Source organism: Mytilus galloprovincialis, chromosome 4 (genome assembly GCF_965363235.1).
Source record: "Mytilus galloprovincialis chromosome 4, xbMytGall1.hap1.1, whole genome shotgun sequence".
NCBI classification, from domain to species: domain Eukaryota; kingdom Metazoa; phylum Mollusca; class Bivalvia; order Mytilida; family Mytilidae; genus Mytilus; species Mytilus galloprovincialis.
The window spans coordinates 33,738,119-33,759,584 of record NC_134841.1 but is presented as its reverse complement, the minus strand read 5'-3'; positions in this window follow the sequence as shown (position 1 = coordinate 33,759,584).

Below are 21,466 nucleotides of genomic sequence, written 5' to 3'. Positions count from 1 at the left end.
ACGAATTTATCTTACCGACTTTTTTCACATGTGATATTTAGACTAGTTGCCTATCAAAGTTATTAAGTCTTCATTACATAGTATTTAGAACCTACTTCCATTGGTCTGTACAAGAAAAATGCCAACACCAACAACTGAATAGCTTTTGTGTTGGTTTTTTTTAATCTATTTCAATCGTTCATCATCAATTTCTTCATCTGTTGTCCGGATGAAACGTTTCAGATTTTCCATTAACGTCGTGTTGTTTTTATGAAGGGACGTATTACCACTTCTTACCGTGTATTAAAATTAACCACATATACTAACACAATATTAAATGTATAGGATCTCCAGTGTCGCTTTGAACCAATTATATTCCGAGAAATGGAAAGAAGGTAGATAAGTACTCATATGCTTTGACAATATACAGATAAATATGTCTCTGTCATATATGCGTATAGTCAAACGACCATATGCAAAGTGTCAAAATACTTTCTTGTAACTGGCAACGAGATTGTCTGGTTCATTGGGGAACCTGTGCAAATTGCATGTTTATACAGTATGTACTGAAAGAAAACAGCATGTCTGATTATAATGACAGTTTTGTTGAAATAACGGTGTAATGGGTAGTGTTTAATGTAATTTAAACTAGCAATGAAATCAGTTAAAATGTTTACCTATTGAAGCTTAAAGTATATTTTTAAAAACATTATTTTGACAGTCTACCACACATTCATGTAGCATGCAAAGCGTTACAAATTTGGATGAAGTATACAAAATAACAGCTCTAATATGTTTTTAACACCTATGCATTCGATTCGGTACAAGAATTATAATTTTAATTATTCAACTGTGAAATTTCTATACAGGAGAACATTTTTCATTTAAACATATTAAAATGTGCTTATCTAATACATACAGTATTAAGCAGTTTCCAAATCAAACGAAAACGTAAATAATTAAAGGCAACAACAGTAAACCGCTGTTCAAAATTCATAAATCGATTGAGAAAAAAAAATCCAGGTTACAAACCAAAACTAAAACCAAACCCTAAAACTAAATATTTCGAAACGCCTATTAAACATCATCCATTTAAATCTTAAAAATTTTAGTTTGAATTGATGGCCTATCTGAAAACTGAAAATTTGATTTACTTTCAATATTTATACATGTATTATTTAAACCAAATTATGAAGTACATTCATATTTTAAATCTACCATGTTAACATATCTTACGACTTTTTTATATAGATATTGTGATTAATGTATACTATTGTTTCTGATCTTCTTTTTATACTTATTTTATTGGATTTTTAAACGATTTTTTTAAAGATTTAAATTTTTTAAAGATTTAGAGCTTCAAATATTACATCACGTCTTCGTGTCTTTCGGCTTACATTCACATACTGGATCTTACATAGCCAAATTTATACATCTTGTTTTTTTTTTTTCATTAAAAGACTGATCCATCTGAGTTTACACATTTATGTTGGCCGAAACGTTGCAAAATATGTTAAATGGAGAGCAGTCTTCGTAAATTTTCATAGTTCATTTTTTTTTTTAAAATAAAACATACAGAATGTTTCAACTTCAAAACGACATATATAAAACAGCAAACGGCCTAACTAATGTATCAAACAATAATTGAAAAACAAATATGATATACAGCCACAAACGACTTCCACTGAAATACAGGCTCCTTACTTCGGACAAACACATACAGAATGTGGTGATGAATCAACAGGTTTTAACATGTTTGCTGGCACAAACCCTACCCTTTATCTGAGACAGTGGTTTACAAAACAGTTCATTATAAGATACAATCATAACAATCAGTTGTAAAGAGCTTTACTCGTCAGATCGAAAGTAAAAAATAACACATAGGAGCATAAAAAAACTTTAAAACCAGTAAAGATCTGGCAGTATTCGAATTTACAGAAAGATAGTTCAAAGCCAATAACAACTTATGAAAAAATCATGTATCTAGGACCAAAAATCTAGAAATAATATTTCGATTTTAATGCTAATGCTATAAAAAAAAAAAAAAGCATCCACACTCGTTTATAGTAAATTGTGAAATACCTCCATAAACGTAGAAATGTCATGGCGGGTTACGCATGGCCGGGGCATATATACAATACATACAACAACAATAACTGGGAATGAAAATAAATAAGAGATTGGCTTACTTTTGGTACAAGTCAGGAATAAGTATGACAGTTGTTTTCTATTCATTTGATGTGTTTAAGATTTTGATTTTGCCATTTGATAAGGGACTTTCAGATTCTAAATTTTCCTCAGAGTTCGGTATATTTGTTATTGTACTATTTAAATCAATCATGGTCCTAATTATGATGAACTTTACTCCGTAAATAGTGTCTACTGTGTATCGAACACGAGTTCTCTAGATATTGGAGGATGCATTGTTTCTTTAATTCTAATTGTGTTTTTGTGGATAAATAAATAAATAAATAAATAAATAATCTTTATTTCAAGAGGATGATCCCATTAGTTAAAACTAATCTTCCTGAGAGTCCTCAAAATAATAATAACATATTTATAAGTACATAGAGTATTATAAAGTTATATTATACACAATATACAATTGTATTTAAATAATAATGAAAAAGCATATTAATTTGCACAATTGATGAAAAATTTGTAACATTTTGTTTTAAAAGATACAAGTGTATTACTCATTTTTATTTCATTTGGTAAACTGTTCCATATTTGAGAACCTGAATATGTAAATGTTTTCTTTAAAAAATTTGTTTTTGGTTTTGGAAGATTTAATAGTTTTTCATCAGCTGAACGTAAGTTATAATTTTGATTATCAGTAAAATGAAAATTTTCTTGTAAATAGTTAGGAACCATACCATTTAATGATTTAAATACAAGTATTGCCTTTTGGTATTGAATGCGTTTTTCCATATTTAACCAGTGTAAACTATTAAACAATAAACTGGATGATGTCATTATGTCAGCTTCTACTATAACCCTAGCAGATTAATGATAGATAATAAGAGCCATTTGAATTATGATCATAATTTTAATCATTTTTTATCTCGAACAAACTTTCAACTGGTAGATAAAGCCACTGTCACCATTTACCCATGTGTTTGATGTGTTCCTGAATTTACAAAGCCCGTATATGTCGTATGGCAACACATAAGCCTTACAACCGTGTTAGGTCATTCTTTATTTAGATGAAATTATAAATTTGGTAAATACATCAAAATGAAAAAATATGACATTTTCAATTGACGTCGATTTTTGAATATTTGTTTGGTAACGTCATTTGACGTTGCAGATACATCTACCGCCAACAGAAGTTGACTATCCTGCACCAGTGCCTAATACGACAGAGCGTTACTTAACCAGGAAAATACAATGGTTTGAAGACTATGATCCGAATACAGGGAGTGATGATGCTGACAATGATGTAGACGAAAGGGAAATAGCCAAGGCAGAAATAGATCATCATGCTAGAACGGTAGGATTGTTTGAGTTAAGATATTTTAATCATTTTTTATCTCGAACAAACTTTCAACTGGCATTGAATGAGTAATCAGATTATTGGATTAGTAGATGTAAATGTGTTGTTTGCTCTTATTAATAAATTTGGGCCATCCTTACAAAGAGAAGTATGTATTTCATTTACATCACATGAAGATAAACCACCTTTGAAAATTATGTAAACTCATTAACCACCTTCTGGTATACCGCATGCCTATATATCGACATCTGATATACTACGTTCTCAATTACCAGCTTATGATATCTCACACAACAAGTACAAAGTCGGGTATATAACAGTGTTATCTATTCGTTTGATGTGTTTGAGCGTTTGAGTTTGCCATTTGATTTGGGGCTTTCGTTTTTGAGTTTCCTCGGAGTTCAGAAATTTTGTGATTTTACTTTTAACACGCCGATATACCATTCTCTGATATACCACGTGCTAGTATACCACTCTCTGATATGTCACTTAGCCTATATACTACACACTAATATAACGTTCACGATATCCACATATATGAGCATTCCGTAAGAAATGGGATAGAAATAAAATCTCATTTCGAGGTTCTTTATATGGTAGATTGCCACACTAAACAAAAAACATTACACATACTGATATAAAGTTCACGATATCCACAGATCTGTGCGTTCCGTAACACAGGATCGAAATGAAATCTCATTTCGAGGTCCTTAATATGGTAGATGGCCACACTAAAAAAAAACATTACACATACTGATATAAAGTTCACGATATCCACAGATCTGTGTTCCGTAACATAGGATCGATATAAAATCTCATTTCGAGGTTCTTTATATAGTAGATTGCCACACTAAAAAAACCATTTCAGCCTCTTCATCGTTTTGGATGAAATTATTCACTTTCCAGTTTTCAATATTACTTTAAATTCAAATTCAGGATCACAATACAAGAAATGGTTAAGAGACTTAAAAATGTTTCTTACTTTATACCAATATGCAGCCGAATTCGGAATACAGTAACTGACTCGAAGCTGTAAATTATAACTTTGGATCAAAGCTTATGATTTATTATACCAGGCGAAATATTTTTTAAAAAAAAAGGGAAGATAAGGTCAAGGTGTAAGATATTTTAGTTTTATGATAATACATAATAGATATATTTTAGAAACTATTACTTTGGCTAACATTTGGTCAGGTCATATATATGGCTTTCATGCGTGATATAGTACCTCAATTGGGATTTAAAATTTTGGCTGTAAGATTTCATGTGGAGGTAAATCCATCAAGATGTTCGGACGAATATAATTTATAAAATGGTATTTCAATTTAATTTTGCAGGTTCCGAAATCAGAGCTGAATAGTTTTGATCAACTTATCAAATATCTAGATAAACCAATCAAAGGAAGGCAAACACGAGATGAAATGATGGTCAGAATTATACTGGTTTGGCTTAGCAATCAAGAAGTGGAACAGTTTGTTACAGGGGAAGGTACCGATAAAACACCTTTGGGGTTCCTCAGTTTACTTGGACAGAGAAGATCAACATACTCTACATTTTTTACTGTTCTATGCAGGTAAAATGTTTATAATTCCATAAAAGAGGAAGACTTTTGAATGTCGAATGTGTTGCTTGTTGAGATTCATACTTTATTGTGATTTAATAACTGTAAGTTATAGTTCATCCAAAATACCAAGCTTGTAATTTAGTACATCAGTCATGTATTTTTGTTTTTGACATAAGACTGATCAGTGGAGCTCGAACCAAACATATATAAATATAAATATCGCTAGAATTAATCAAATTATATACTCTGTGTCTCAATTATACTCTTACAGTCTTAATATAAACACCAGAATAATGAGACATGAAAAATCAAGTTCAAATATTAGAAACAAATAAGATACCTAAAGTTGTCATTACATTGTTTGTTTTGTTAAATGTTTGCCTTCAATAGTAGTGAATGTATGCACACTTATAACACAGCGTATCTTGTATTTATTTACTCGTTTTAATTCAATTATTTAGAGTAGCCGATGTTCAATGTGCTCAGATTCATGGAGTTTGTAAAGCAGGAGATTACCAGCCGGGTGATACCAATGTAGATAATTTAACATGTCTGTGGAATGCTGTTTACATTCAGGATTCATAGCGCATCATTCATCCGTACTGGGTTTGTCGGTCAGTATTTGGAAAGAGATCTAGTGGGTGGATAAAACTAGAGGAGGATGGAAAGGCAATCGGACAAAGAACAAAAGCAGCAGCTGGCGTGATTAAAAATGCATTTAAGGAATATTACATTATGCCTGATACTAGTCAATTTATTTATCGTTGTCATCCCGATAACAAAGAATGGCAACTCTTGCGGTCTCCGATTTCAAGAGAAACCTTCCTGAAACAAGCTTATCTTCTGCCGCCATTTTGGGTTATGGAAATGAAATTGTTGAGCAAAAATGCATGTTGCTTACATTCATCGGGTAAAACTCTCACACTAACGTTTGAAACTTCAAAAGAGACAACTAATGCAATAAATTTGGATTATGAATTTTTGTTGAAAGAAGGAAGTGCACAGACAGAAGATGAAAATGAAATGTTAAAACCAGAAAGTATGCCCAGGCTAGTCACTAAAATCCGTAATGCATCAGAGTGGAACTTTGATATACAATTTCCGATTGAGGGGATATATAAAATCGTAATATTTGGTGGACCAGATACACACTCATTATTGAGACTATGTGAGTTTAAGATACTATGCGAAAAGAGGACAGAAGGCTGTCGATTAATACCATTCAATCCGGGAAAATTAGGATTTGGTCCAGGACCCGAGTCTGATAGGGCAGGTTTACTTCTCCCCTCTCATAGAAATGGGATAATAACAATAGACCAAAATAAGCCTACAAATCTAAGGTTTCTTTTGGCCAGCGATACCTATAAATCTCTTAATGTTAAAACCGAACTAGTCAATTTCGAGAGAGTTATTGAAAAAGATAAGAATGAACTTAAAATAATAACAAATATTGTTCAGAATGGAGATTACGGTCTAAGAATATCTACTGGTACTGGAGGTGATCTCGAAGAACTGACTGTGGTCTGCAATTATCTCATTACAACTTCCAATAAACTGTCAAGAGAGGTAAGCATTTGTTATTGCATGTGTTTGGCCATTATTATATTATAGCTCGTTTCTGTGTGTGTTATATTTTAATGTTGTATTTCTGTTTTGTCGTTGTTCTCTTCTTATATTTGATGCGTTTCCCTCAGCTTTAGTTGGTAACCCGGACTCGTTTTTTTTTTCTCTCAATCAATTGATCAGTTTCGAACAGCGTTATACCACTGTTGTCTTTATTTGATGGAAAAATTTGACAGTCTCTCATAATTTATCGACAAACGTTCTAGACCAATAAATAACTCGGTTTTTTAATAAGACAACTGTACACATATATTGGATAAGTTACATATGTGTTATACGATTTTATCTATGCCGTTTAGTTTATGTTTCAACTGCGTATATCGCTCAGTCACATTTAAAGTTGTGTGATAAGAGCTCAAAGATATATTATCAAAATATTACAATGCAACCCAACAACAAATAAAAATCAACAGATAAACATTCTGGTACTATCTACCCAAAAGTATGTACAATGTAGGTGTCAGACCACCAATTACCCCCTTCAAATTAGAACGTATGTAAAAGAAGCCCTACTCTGACACAAAATAATGCTGTTGATGTCATTGTTTACTTAAACTAACCACCACAATTTACAGAAATGAATCTTTTGGTGAAATATATTGAGACCATTTTGAGCCCAAATTTACTTGTCTATGAGTTTGCATTGACAAATTCAAGATAAATGCGGTTCATAGTATACTAATATAAAGTTTCCAGACATCAAGGGCTATTTTTGGTAGTACTTTTGAAAGTCAGATTTTTATTAGAAGACATTTAAAAGTTAGCTTGAAAATTGGCATGTAGAGAGATGATATATGTAAGATTCAGAATGAACTGGTTAATATGTAATTAAACCTAAAGTGAAATATGTAGAAAGCTGTGAAAATTGCAAAAATTGGTTGAACAGGTAGGATTTTTAATTGGTGGTCTGAAACCTGAATCTGGCTAATATTAACGCGATAGCTATGTGCAAGATTTTATATAATAATTTAGATGACACTTATATATGTCGTGTACATGTTATTATTTTGTACAGGTTATTACTTGTACAAAAAATTTATACAAGTTATTACTTGTACTGATACAATTGTACAAGTAATTACTAGTACAATTTTTACTGAGAAAAGGATAATAACTTGTACAAATCATTTTTTTACCTTGGTCTATTTGAAGGTCACAACAAATCCTTTCCCTTTTAACAAATAATTCATTACTTAGCCTAAAGGTATAATTTCTCAATATGTGAGTACATATTATATATCAAATATATAAGCAAGACTGTTAAGTTTAGAAGTCAAAATAAATCAAAGTGTAAAGATGGAAAACAGTATAGAAAAGAATTTTCACGATGAAATAATTAAATTGTGTGATGACAATAAATCTTCAAATAATTCAATAATTACGCGTGAAAGATACAGAGAGGCTATTGGTAATGTAAAGGAAGCTAAATTAAGTTCCAAAAAGACTGCTCTTCATATATATTTCTTAAGGCAGTATGATGTTTTGAGTGTAGCAGGAATTGAATTTCTCTAGCTGTTTTAGCTAGATTTGCACAGGTGTCATGTTAGCTCATGTTCGTCTGTAAACTTATAACATTTCAAAATCAATACCAATAAACACTTGAAAATACGAAAGATAGTGATTTGTACAAGTTATTATCTTTTTCTACACAAAATTTGTACAGGTAATTACTTGTACAATTATATTTATACAAGTAATAACATGTATGATGGCATCATACAAGTAATTACTTGTGTAAAGTTTTTGTACAAGTAATACACTGTACAAAATAATATCACAACATATATAATATTTTAAATGCATTTTGCAACTTTTAAATGCATTAATTTACTCAACTTACATATGTTTTTTTTTTTGTTTTTTTTTGTAGAAAGCAAATCAGCGAGTAGCTAGACGAAAATTGCTTTCTTCCATTGAAAGTGGTACCGTTATACAAATACAGGAAAACATAATCAGATGTATAAAGGAGAACATATTGGAAAACGATTCAGATATTGAAAATGCACAACGTAAACTGGATGTATTACAGATTAGAAAAGGTTCTTTTTCTCTTAATAATATCGATTTAATTTTTTTCTTACATCTTTATAGCCAGCACACGTATTTCCACATGGGTCATTTCTCCTGGTCGTAAATATTACTTGCAAAACATGAAGAAATTTGGATGTGAGGTTTATATTTGTCTGGTATGAAAAATATGCAATGTTTATCAATTTTTCAAAGCCAAATATTCGACCGTTATTTAGATTAGTCGCCTAATCAGTCATAACATCACCTCCGTACATGTAATCATTACATGCTTATGGAGAAAAAGTAATCCTTATATGCAGGCAATAAAAACGTAATGGTTCGAACAAGCACAATTATACTGAAATTTCTAAGGTCGTAATTATCCCTTTATAGTCTGCAAATGGAAAATTAAAAGTAATCTACAACTAATTGACATTATTAACTTGTTTTTATGCTATAGGAGCATGACAAGTTACCTAAACATTTAACTAAGTCAATAACGATGACTTAAGATCATTGATGAGCAGAGGTAGATTCTTAGCGGTTGTTTTTTAAAATTTGTTTCCTCTTTAATACTAAAATAAGCAAACATTGATACAGAAATGCAATCCAATTGATGAATTTTAATTTACGTGACACAAAAATTATATAATTTTATCGTTTGGTAAATACTGGTATACAAAACAAAACCAAAGAAACTAATGAGTATTTACAGATGTTTTTTTTTAAACTTGATTGAAAACGGGAGGTAACTTCAATTATAATTCATGGTTAATTCAGGCAACAGTAGTTCATCAATATTCAAAGCCAGTCGATTTTGAAGAGATAGGTAAGGGTAAAAAACGTTCCCTGTTGGTATTTAAAAAAAACGTGATTTTACTGAACCACTAAGTTTATTTTACCTTTGCAAAACATAACGTTTTGGTTATGCATGAGGCCATTTTGCTACAACTACTTAAAGTCATAAGAAACCTCAAATCAAAAAAAATAATGCATATGTTTTTTTAAAAACTCAATGGATAGTTTTCATTGTAAAATTTATGTACATATACTTTTTTCTGAAGAAAATTCTTTAATTTATTTATATTTAGAAGAAGTTAACTTTATTTAAATTGCTTCCTTCCAGGAAGCAATTCCCCCGACATATTTTCCGTATGCAAAGTGACCTCAGTGTGACCCATCTCGTAAAAATCCGATGATCACAATACGCATGGATGTCCTTAAAATAAACTATTATCTGTATTTACATGTTAAACACGTGCTCAATTTCCGTGCTTTTTGTTGATTTTGTGTCGATTGTTGACAAACAGGTGACAATTGTTAAACTTCGGCTTCAAAACACGAACTTTAATTACCTGCCATATTTTCACAACAACACTGACCGATTGAAAAAAAAATTGACGATTATACGAAATTTACACGAAAAAAATGATAAATTCGTGCACAGAAGACTAAGTTTATGATGTTTGTATGCATTGGTTCATGAATTGGAAGAACATTATTTTTCACCGGTCACTCGTTTCTTATGACTTTAATGAAACTAAATAGCCAATTTATTGAATTTTGTTTTACAATTTTAGTCATTTTACAATATGAATAGTTTTTTGTCTTCAATTTATATGACCGGCTTTATAATTAGCCAAAATGTATAAATTTAGAAAATGTCCGTAACAGACATGATTCTAACGAAAACGTCGCTTTATAATGACGATATAAATCACACGTTATTTTGTAATGTTACTTTATTTATAATCTCCATGTCAGTTTGAAACAGATACTGCTGACGATAAATAGAAAAAGTTGAATAACAAAAATACCAAACTCATAGGAAAATTAGTTTCGGAATAGCAAAGTCAAACACTGAAACACGTATCAAATGACTGGAAAACAACTTTTGTTTTCCAGACTTGGTTACACAGGAATTTCCTTACGTCGTATGAAACGAAGTGAAAACATTCCTTCAAAGGATAATATTGATATATTAACAAATTAGGATGATTAATAAACTGCTCAGTATGTTAAGCGTTAAATGTTTCATTTAAATTGCAATTCAATAAAATATTTTTTTCTATCAAATTACAGATATTCATGATGCATTTTTGAGAAACCATTTAGGAACAATAGAAAAGACCATCAACAACATAAAAACATCACTGTACGAAAGGATATTTCGGAAAGCTATCCAGGAGTTAGACAATCGTGCTAATGAATTCAGGTCATCGTAATCGGGTTTTGCTTTCTAGACAGAAGTGTTCAGTCAATACTTATCTACATGGCCTTAATTATTTGAACAGTTACTTTTCCAAAAAAAACGATATAAATATTTACCATGATACTATTATTGATGTTTATAATGACGCATTCACTACAGTCGATATTGTTTTGCAAGAAAAGTTATGTAGATTCATTAATCTTAATTATATAATTGAAAGTATGTTCTGTTTAAATTACATCTAGTCCCCGAGGGTATCACCAGCCCAGTAGCCAGTACTCCGGTACCGGCATTAAAATACGTATTTTTTGTGTTATGAAAATTGCTGTTACAAAATATTAAAAATTATTATAAATTAAGGAATGTATCTCCTTCATGCAAAGTTCTGATTCCTTTCACGGATTTGGCTATACTTTTTGGAACTTTTGGATTATAGCTCTTCATCTTTTATATAAGCTTTGGATTTTACATATTTTGACCACGAGCATCACTGAAGAGACATGTATTGTCGAAATGCGCATCTGGTGCAGAAAAATTGGGTACCGTTAATGTTATTAATGTTGACACATGCAAAATATGTTATAATATTGTGTATATCAAATATTACTATTTCTGGAACTATGTAATTTAGTTAATGAGATGAGAATAAAGATCTATCTTTCTACATTGTATCTTTAAATGGTATGTTTCGTGTTTGTTCGCTCACCTGGCCCGATGGCCAAGTGAGCTTTTCTCATCACTTGGCGTCCGTCATCCGTCGTCGTCCATCGTCGTTAACTTTTACAAAAATATTCTTCTCTAAAACTACTGGGCTGAATTTAACGAAACTTGGCCACAATCATCATTGGGATATCTAGTTTAGAAATGTGTCCGGTGACCTGGTCAACCAATCAAGATGGCCGTCATTGCTAAAAGTAGAACATAGGGGTAAAATAAAGATTTTGGCTTACATTTCTGAAACCACAATCTGACATGGATTTAAATTGTTTATCAGGTCAAGATCTATCTGCCCTGAAATTTTCAGATGAATCGGACAATCCGGTGTTAGGTTGCTGCCCCTGAATTGATAATTTTGAGGAAATCTTGCCGTTTTTGGTTATTATTATAGATAGAGATAAAATGATCAGTTGACTCCTTAAGGAGTTATTGACCTTTATATTCAATTTTTTTTAATCGTTAATTTTTGTAATCTTTTACAAAAATCTTGTCCTCTAAAACTATTAAGACAAATTTTACTAAACTTGTCCACAATCATCATTAGGGTACCTAGTGTTAAAATCATGTCCGATTACTCCGCCCGCGAACCAAGATGGCCAATATGGCTAAAAATAGTACAAATGTACATCGGATAAAATGCAGTTTTTAGCTCGTATCTATGAAACCAGAGTATTTAGAGGAAATCTGACAGGATACAATTGTATCAGGTCAATAACTGACTGCCCTATAATTTTTCAGACCATTCAGGCAACCCGTTGTTGGGTTGCTGCCCCTGAGTTGGTAATTTGCAGTTAATTTTGCATCTTTTGGTTATTATCTTGAATATTATTATAGATAGAGATGAACTGTTAACAGCAATAATGTACAGCAAAGTAAGACCTAAAAATAACTCGATATGACCAAAATAGTCAATTCACCCCTTAAGGAGATATTGCCCTTTAAAGTCAAATTCATAAATTTTGCAAATTTTTGCAGTGTTTTAAAAATTTCCTTTTTATGACAAAGTAAACGTGGACTAATCTTACTGTACCTAATTACTCATAATATTTAATCGAGGGCTATTTTAGATTCTTACAAAGAAAATAAATTAAGAAAATCATAGTCATGATTATGACTTGTTTTACTATTACTTAATGTCAAATTATAAAAGTGGGTGTCGTCACAATTAAATTAAAAAAAAACAAAATATTTTTCTAAGTCTAATGGCATTTTAAAATTTGATAAGGTTGAAAAATATCATTTTTGTTAAATCTTTTATACTCTGAAATATTATTGAATGCAAATTGGTAAAATAGATTTAAATGACAGATAGCTAACCAAAGCGTTATAAAGATAACTATCAAATAAGGAGCTTAAAATCGACATAACAAAAAGAAAAAAAGACAAACTTATAAAGAATAGGTTATAAGACATAAAAATACGAATTTTGTGTTATTTAGAATTCTGTTAAAAACTTTTGGAAATTATTCAACGCTTTAAGGAATGAATGTCCCTCAGGTAAAGCTTTGTTCGCTGATGTCCAGCTTTGGTTATACTTTTTGATTTTTATGGTTTATAGCTCTTCGTATTTTAAATAAACTTTGGATTTTCAATTATTTTGTCCTCAAGCATTACTGAAAGAGACATTGATTGTCGAAATGCGCATCTGGTGCAGACGAAAACGGTACCATGTATGTTACCACGGAAGATTTAATAGACAAGTAAACTTATAATTGATCAACACAAACCTTACAAAAAGCCCGGGGATAAGAGTCCTAATATGCATACTCCGCACTCTGAGAGATAAGTACTTAACAGTGACAAACGTCGTGTTAATCTTGGCAAGTACAAATCCTGTGATAATTAGAATTTAGGGATATCAATATTATCCATATCCTCGACATACAAATTATGCCAAGATCATATGATAAATAGTATCAAATACAGACTGGCAAGGAAAATAAATGAAAAATAAAATCACAAAAATACCTAACGCCAGGGAATTTTCAAAACAAAGTCCCTAATCAAATGGCAAAATCAAAAACTAAAACAAATCTAACGAATGCATTTTCCTGACTTGGAACAAACATTTCCCTATGAAGAAAATGGTGGATCTAATCTGGTGTCATTGCTAGCTAAACCTCTCACTTATATGACAGTCGCATAAAATTTCATCATATTGATATTGATATGTGAACAAAACAAACAGACATATTAGGTAAAAAGTCAAAATTGGGGAACAGCAGTCAAATTGTGTTTTAATCTTAATCACTCTAAACACAAACAAATATGTAACAAAGAAACACAAAAGGCATATAGACAAAGCACATTGTAAAATTTTTTACAATGAAAGACAAGAATACGAGAATTTACCATAGCACAATAACACCATGACGGGAGGTATAAAGACAAAGTCATGATAAACAGATATCACCAAAAACTGACTTAACAGTAAAAGTAATATTCATAAAGACAAATGAAAGAATACTATAACATGTTATTAATACGATAAACAACGTCAGTGCCCATAATCTTTACTTGAAGACCATCGTGTATAATTTGTAAAGTTGATACGGAATATAGATCAACTAGGCCCTGGTGCCTGCCGATGAACTTTTAAAAAAAAGACGAGACGTTCTTTTACGTAGACCTTGATCATCAACTTTCTATTTAGACACTCGGGACATTTTACAAAGTCTGAGTAGCATCTGCAAGCTCTTGAATACCGAAAAAGTTGGGAAATATATATTCGATATGCAGATTTATTGGTACTAAGGTGGGGGTCATTGATAATTTAAAAATTAAAATCGTCTCGTTTGTCATGTAGTCTGGTACTACGGTGGCCGCGTATGTCAAATTTGAGGTAAAAAGTTTAAAAATAATTCGGAGGATGTCGTGTCTGTTGTTTCTTTAATTTCTAGTTCTGTGGGAATGTAGATAGAACCCAATCAGAAAAAAAATGGATTGTTCATGGAAAGAACATCATCATTATATCTGAATTTGAAATAAAATGATATGGCTTTTTTTATTTTCTCGTGTTTGACAAGTGTCTGAAGGATCTCCGACTCATATAGAAATAAAAAGAGGTCGGCAAGGAGAGGCGCACAGTTCATTAACATAGGAATGCCGACAATTTATTGAAAAATCCAAACTCCAAATGAAGAATTTAAAGATTTTATTTCCAATAGCTATCCATTGATTTAATATTGATATGCTGTTTTAATGCTTATTCCCTGATAACCCTGACGTACAGAAAAGGGTTGAAAAGGTACCGAGTGTAAGAAAGTTCAACTGTTACGTTTATTTCGAATATTTTTCAGGAATCAGGATTGCGCTGATTAACTTACGATATACACGAAAAAGTAAAGTATATAATTCAACACAGATTTTTATAAATATGTGTACTAAGTTGCAATGTACTGACTTAACCATATAATTGATTGTACAGAGTCAAATATTTTCCAATATTGATAAGCATAAAACACTGTGATACAAAGCCAAAAGGGGTCTAAAAAGAAAACAAACTGTCCATATATATAAATTTACAGCATATATATCTATATTCAAGCAGCGTCTGTATGTATATTTATAAATGACATTTATTGTCGAAATCTGGATCTGGTGTACTAAAAAAATATTGACACCGTATGTTTTGTGGCATAAAATCGTGGCCACAAGTTAAAAAAAAAAATTCTGTTTAGTATTAAATTTATATTAAGACCCATTTTGTTACATCTTGTGATCAATTTTATTTGGCAATCGCCAATGGCAGTCAGCAGGGTTAAAGAACATCAGTTGTTCGACCTGTTAGTCAAATACGTTTTGTTTAAATATACTTTTTCACTTTTTTGGTCTTTTGGAAAATGTTGTTTGTGCTGTTTTTAGACCCTTCTACAACGAAATTTGTTTTACATGCACACGTATAAAAATTGCGGTTTTTATCCAACGCAATCATAGGTTTGAACGTAGTTTTGGATTTAGACTCGTCTATACTTTTTCGTTTGGGCTTGTATCATATTTTCCCTCCGGTTTATATGATCCGTTCATCCTACATTGACTCTTAAAATTCAAGAGTCTATCTAAAAATGAGGGTACTTTTTATATGGCCTTCCAAATACCTTTCGATCCTTAACATCACTGAAGAGACATTTATTGTCGAAATCCGGATCTGGTGTACTAAAAAAATATTGACACCGTATGTTTTGTGGCATAAAATCGTGGCCACAAGTTAAAAAAAAATTTCTGTTTAGTATTAAATTTATATTAAGATCCATTTTGTTACATCTTGTGATCAATTTTATTTGGCAATCGCCAATGGCAGTCAGTAGGGTTAAAGAACATCAGTTGTTCGACCTGGTAGTCAAATACGTTTTGTTTAAATATACTTTTTCACTTTTTTTGGTCTTTTGGAAAATGTTGTGCTGTTTTTAGGACTTCTACAACGAAATTTGTTTTACATGCACACGTATAAAAATTGCGGTTTTTATCCAACGCAATCATAGGTTTGAACGTAGTTTTCAATTTAGACTCGTTTATATATATCTGTTCAGTTTTTCCATCTTTGTGCGATGAGATTAAGTTTAACATAATAAATGTATTTTTTTATGTGTGAAACATTGTTTCATATGATTATATATCTCTAGGCCAGCTTGGTTATATTAAAAAAAATACTGTGTAAATCAAAATTCAGATTCGATGACACAACTTTATTATTCTAAATATTCAAAAAAGACGAGTAATAGGGTTTGTTTCCGAGAAAAATCTTTTGCACTGGCTATTGAGTGCATATTTGGTGGTGGCCTTGTGCTTTTTCTGCTCTTTGGCCAGGTTGTTGTCTATGTTTCAATTAGCTATGTTAATGACAGGCATACATGTAGTTTACCGCAATTTATTGTACACCCAGTTAACAATTTAAACCAAAATATAGTACTTATGTTTTATGTGTTTATAATGGAGTTCGAAAATGCTGAACCACAACAGTTGAATACCAGTCTCGTGTGTGCGTGTTCGCCTCGATGTGAAATTCATGAGTTACATGACTGGTCCGGTTACAGTAACAAAAGCGTACAAACATGTATTGTTTGTTCTCTCAAATGTTTCTTCCGAAAATTAAAGTCAAATGTGGTTGCGTACTAATAAACACTCTATAAGCAATAAAGCAAAAATTAGTTTAAAAAAACACACATCTTATAAATTTTACACGAATTGGTGGACAGTTCTTTTCTGTTAGATGAACTAGTGTATTCTGAAATGAAAAAAAAAATGAAACCTGCATGAACATTTGTAGTGTAACAGTCACTTATTCTTATCATGTATATTAAAATACATTAAACAAACGTCTCGAAAAAGAGTCTTACAAAAGATAAATACAAATTGTAGTTAAAAAGACAATACTTTACACCTTGTACAAATGTACACACCAAGAGACAAATAAATCAAAGAGAACAATATATATAGCAAGTTAGCATGCAAGTTTTTTATATTCTAAAACAAAATCCTTGACTTTTACTTACATCTGCTCTTGAAATTAAGTCATCCTTTTTTTCTGCATTGTTTTCTTTGTGATCTGTTCTTTTTTGTTCAATTTGATCTATGATATGGATTTATTCCAGTTCTTTTCATTACCACTACAGTGACACAGTCCGAAAAATGCATGCATACATACAAATACTTATGTTTGAATGTCCTTTTGGTAATCTTTGTTTCTCTGTAATTTCAGTGTTTATCTGTGAAATGGATGTTGCACTATGGGCCATTGGGATCTTATTCCTTGCAAAGTTAAAATACTAGAGACTATGATTTCATGTACAGTGACGATTACTTTTACCTGTACAGTATGAAAATGAAATCTCAATGTTTCACTAACAAAATCAAAGATTCATACATTAAAATGGGTGCATGGATATAGACTGGCACTGACTGTTTCTACTGAAGATTCAGTGAACTACATCTGTACATGTACATCCAAGGCATTTTGATTGAAATTTTAAAACAATTACTGAATTTATAATATATTATTATAGAGACTATTCCACTAAGAAAAGTTTGATAATAGAATCATTTGCATGAAAATGTTACAAAGTATTATTTCATAAGAAAGAGAAAAATGCACTTGTTTTTAAAAAAAAACTAGAAATTAAAGGCCCGACATCCAGACCCTCTGTCATCGAAAAATAATGTTGCCTCTGATGTAGAAGATGTCTCTGGCATGTCATTGGTGTAGGCCAGGAACATTAACTTCCATATAACTGTGTCTTGGGGGTACAAGAGAGAGTTATGGTACTTGCGCGGAGACAGCTCTCTAATTTAGTTGATTTTATTAAAAAGGGGCCATAATGTAACAGTATTGAACAGATATTGGGTACCAACAAGTGAAATTGGGACAAAACAGTTGTCTTGAATTAACTCAAATATTACCGTTCGTTCACCCACACAAGCAGGATCGCAAGAGAATTAATTGTATACTCTATAAATTTATAAAACCTTAGTCCTATGTGAGTAGACAATAATATTTGGCTGATTGAAGACTGAGCATAAGTTCGTAAAGGAATGACTGTAATATTTTTTCTGTCTTTAAAGAAATGACATAAACAATGTGGGTCACACTGAATAACCCGTGTAGCTTGTTATTTTTACGTGTGCAACACATTTTTGATGTAATTCGAATAGGTAAAAACATATTACTGTCTTTCCTTATAATTCAATTCTAACCTCCTTTTTAAGCGGAGTAAATCATGAAAAAACGTTTATGCCGTCACGGTCCCATGACAAAATTATGTCCATTTTTCTGATAGACAACACACTGTCAGCCAATCAGAAGAAGCATGTCATCCAAAATAAAACTATTTCAATATAGTGTTTGTTATGGTCAAGAGAGTTATTCTGATAATAACTCAATTTTTATTATAATTCAAATTATAAAAAAGAAGATGTGATAGATTGCCAATGAGACAACTATCCACAAGAGACCAAAATGAAACAGAAATTAACAACTATAGGTCACCATACGGCCTTCAACAATGAGCAAAGCCCATACCGCATAGTCAGTTATAAACGGCCCTGATATGACAATGTAAAACAATTCAAACGAGAAAACTAAATTAGTCAATCTATCATAACTGCAGTTTGAGTACTCTTAAGACCTTGGAAACTTAAGTCATTGTTTGTATAGATACCAGGACTAAATTTAGTATATACGCCAGACGCGCGTTTCGTCTACAAAAGACTCATCAGTGACGCTCGAATCCAAAAACGTTTAAAAGGCCAAAAAAGTACGAAGTTGAAGAGCATTGAGGACCAAAATTCCTAAAAATTTTGCCAAATACAGCTAAGGTAATAAATGCCTGGGGTAGAAAAGCCTTAGTATTTCAAAAAATTCAAAAATTTGTAAACAGTAAATTTATAAATATAACCATATCAATGACAATTCATGTCAGCACAAAAAGTGCTGACTACTGGGCTTGTGATACTCTCGGGGAAATAAATCTCCATCAGCAGTGGCATCGACTCAGTGGTTGTAAATAAACTCATCCCAGTTGTTGTAAATAAACTCATCATAGATACCAGGACTAAATTTAGTATATACGCCAGATGCACGTTTCGTCTACAAAAGACTCATCAGTGACGCTCGAATCCAAAAAAAAAAAAACAATCTGTCTATTCCAGTTGCAATTACAACTGACACGTTCATCATACGTACTAATGTTATGAAGGTCCTCACATTAAAGCTTTATATGCAAAATAACTATTTGTTTGCTATTTGTAAAGTTTGTTTAGCTCTTCGTCATTTACCCAAGGTACCATTAATATAAATTAAATCTGCTATTCTGAGTGAAAAAAATGTCTATTCGTGATATAGATTGTTCGATAAAATCATCAATTATTGATTGAGGAAAGATACTTCATTTTTTCTCATTTATCACAACACCTAAAATATATTAAAACTGTTTACAAGTGTTATCGCACGTCAAAATGATTGTCTAACGATGAATTCTTCTCACAACATTTCGGATAATTGCAGAGTAAATCGTCATCTTCCAGATAATTGGATAGTTTTCGCTGGTTTTACCATAACGATATATGTCACCGTTGTCAATGTTCTGCTTGTTTTCATATTTTTGCAGAAAAAGAATCTGTCGTCAGTATCAATTCTTCTAGCAGCACTAGCATTGACCGATGCCTTTACTTCTATTGGAATATTTATTCCTGATTTTACTGTTTACACTTTCACTGAAGTGTCATTCACAGAAGAGAATATGAAATACCCGTTCTGTTTAGTTTATTTAGTGAGTTTATATTCATCAAACATCTTCCATTTAATGTCAGTTGTCACTACAACTATTCTGTGTACACAAAAAGCATGTGTAATTTCGTTTCCTATATGGAGTAGGCAGCATATACACATTTCATTCTCCTACATAAGTACCGGAGTGACATCTATCATTTCGATGTTCCTATATTTTCCTCGAATATTGAAAGCTTCATTGTACTTATATCCTAATCAAGCCGGATTGTGCTGTGCTAAATTTTCAACTCGATTTGATTTTTGGATAAAAATATCATCTTGGGGTGTAACATTTGTGTACGCATGTGCCATATTTATCATGGTAACAGGAACTCTCTATATATCTTGCAAACTTACTATCCTGAGGAAAACCTTTGAAGGCAACACAGTTACTAGTGCAAGAAATAAGCGATCTGCACTTCTTGTAGTTATCATATGTATTATATTTATTTGTTCAGAATCGATCAATTATCTTATGTGGTTACAACGTACATTCTCATTTTCATTTTCTCGGTTCTTTCAAGTGACTATTGCTCCTTATAGTTATCTTTTAATGACATTTGGGTTTTCCTTAAATTTCGAAGTGTACTTAATAATGAGTCAAAATATGAGAAAGATGATATGCGAATGTTTCAAAAAACTATTCAAGAAGAAGTAAATCGAAGCAAAGAGATTTCATAGTAAACAAGTTAAATGTTGTCATCCTTCGTCTCAACTGGAACCTTTTAACACACAGATCTAGACTCAAGTATCGGCTTTTACAGCGGCAGGTACAATAGTTTCTGTTTTTCCGGGTGTCATTTGAACAATATAGAGTTTCATATCGTGTACTGCAGAATTTTGAATAGCATGAATAGTGAATACAGCAGATTTTGGAATAGTGAATATAGCAGATTTTGACCGAAAATACATTTGTACCTATTTCATCTGACATACCGATAGCTTTTATTAGGATATGAACGAATAGATGAACCAAAGTTATAAGTATAATGTCTGTTAGTTTTTGCTCACACATTGTCAATATAATGGAATTTTATACGACTGTCATACAAGTAATAGGTTTAGCTAGCTATAATACTGGGTTTAATCCAACGTTTTCTACATGAAGAAATGATTCTTTCAAGTAAATGACAGCGGTTGTTCTCAATTCATTTGATTTTTTGAGTTTTTAATTTTCCTTGGAGTTCGTTTTTTTTGTTTTGTTATTTCACTTTATATATAACTTACATGAAAAAAGTGTTATTGTATTTGTCATTAGCAATATCAATAACAAAATTGTTCTATAATAAACATGAATTTATATTAAATTTGTCGTTGTTTTAACCTAGAAATGTATAATTTTCCTAAGACAGAAAGCTGTTTTTTTTCAGCAGACAAAAATTGTATAAACTTGTAAATAAATTGCCTAGACTTCATATTTTACATGATACACAAAGTATTAATTACATTGTTGAATAACATTAAATATAACAACCACGGTCACTCAGATGACGAATTATAATTTTTACATCATTTCTATCATAATAAAACAGCTTTATGTGATTAGCTACATAGTATACTAGTGACCTTATACTATTTATAGGGGGTCAGAAGGGAAAGCCC